The sequence below is a fragment of the Cherax quadricarinatus genome, chromosome 19, assembly GCF_038502225.1.
Source record: "Cherax quadricarinatus isolate ZL_2023a chromosome 19, ASM3850222v1, whole genome shotgun sequence".
NCBI lineage: Eukaryota > Metazoa > Arthropoda > Malacostraca > Decapoda > Parastacidae > Cherax > Cherax quadricarinatus.
In genome coordinates this window covers 47,775,577-47,777,532 of record NC_091310.1, presented here as the reverse complement: position 1 = coordinate 47,777,532, position 1,956 = coordinate 47,775,577, and positions in this window count along the sequence as shown.

Sequence of the window (1,956 nt, the reverse complement as noted above, 5' to 3'; positions counted from 1 at the left end):
ATACACACAGATCTAAATGGATTGTGAAAACGTGCAATTGCATTAAGTTTTATAACCTGCATGAACTGTATCACTGTAGGCAACAAGAGCATTTCACCCCTCCATGGAAGATGTGTTCATTTAATATCACATACCTACAAGTCCCTCCCAAGAAGCTCATTGCTAGTAATCCCTTCCTTAAATCTCTTGTTAGAGCAACTGCTCAAGAAGAAATTTTTCGCCTAGCTGGTAGTAATAAGTTATCACAAGTTATGTACACTGATGGATCTAAACAGGAGTCTTCTGGCAGGGCTGCATCTGCTCTTGTTGCCACCTCCCTAGTTAAGAACGATAATAAATTTGTTGAGTTAGGCATAAGAATTAACAACTGGGCGTCTACACTGCAAACTGAATTGTTTGCAATCCTAATGGCGCTAAAGCTAACCTATGACACTGAGCTTGACTCTATCATCATTACTGATTCTATGTCATCATTGAAGGCTCTTGGCTCATATAATGACTCCAACAACATGCTCATTGGGGAAGCCAGGTATAGATACTCAAAAATTAGGGACAAAGGAATTAATGTACAATTGCTATGGATCCCATCACACATTGGATTACTCCTTCATGATAAAGTTGATATGTTAGCCAAGAAGAGTATCCAGAAGGAGAACGTAGAATATAACTTTGGTATAACTGTGTCTAGCATTAGGAATAATATTAGAAGAGAAGTAAATAATGAAGATGATTGTTATAGGAATGCAGTTAGAAGCCTGAGTAGATCTATAACCCACTATGATAACATGAACGTAGATAAGTATGTTTATGGAGCAACCTGCAATGTGAACAGACTGACTGATGTTGTAGTGGCCAGGCTTAGGCTTGGTTACAAGTACTTCTGGCAGTTTGGGAGACACACAGATGATGATCAAACTAAATGTAAATTATGTGATCAGGCATATGGTCACTCTCTTGAACACTATGTGCTTAATTGTCCACTTATTGAGGAATACAGAGACAGACAGTATAATAACCTATGTGACATGTCAAGATATCTTATTAATAAAAATAAGATACCAGATATACTAAGCAAATTTCCTAAATTTGCTTGTAACAGATAAGTGAACTATAGATATGTAGATATAAATCCATATGTATTCCTGTTAACCCTTTGGGGCCTAGTTCCTAGGCCTTTTGTGTATCCACATGCTCTCGCGCTACCGTCCACAGGATGGATATGGGGTGCACAATAAACTAGCCACTTCGGTGGCAAAATCTAAAAATCTTATCTAATACCTTGGCCCTGCTCTACCCTGCTGATTTTCTTATTTTGCTGACTTAATTTTTTTTTTACGACTGGGTGATACAGGCCTTTAGACTACCAGCCGAGAATACTTTAATCTCAGTAAGAATTAAAGTAAGTTCTTAGCGTATACACACCTGACTGTATATACCTTGTAAGACAAACTAACAAACACATAAAGGCGTACAGAATTATATACACAATTAATGTGTATGCGACTGTAGCTTAGCATTAATTCAGGTATGAGATAATTTGGCTGAATAGTTGAGGTAGAGGCTATTTAGATATAACAGTAGATATTGCTGAATATTGATACGTGTGAGGAGGCTGGAGTCTCTTAAATCATCAACACGGGAACACGGAATTGCTCCTGTAACTGGAAACATTCTCATAAATTGTATTATTAATAATACTGTGTGATAGAAGTTTTACCTCTCGACATGACAAATATGTCTGGCAGTCAGATGCGGCGTTGTCATTTGTCTCAATAATATATACAAAATAAATAATTTAAAATATCGGAGGTACGAGTAAATAATTGTAGTTATATCACTTTCAATCATCTGTGTGATCACAGTTAATATGAGGTTCTTACGAAGAAATAAATATATTACTCCCCGGTGGTCCAGTAGCTGTGGCACATCAGCACTGGTAGAGGTGTCATGGCGGAC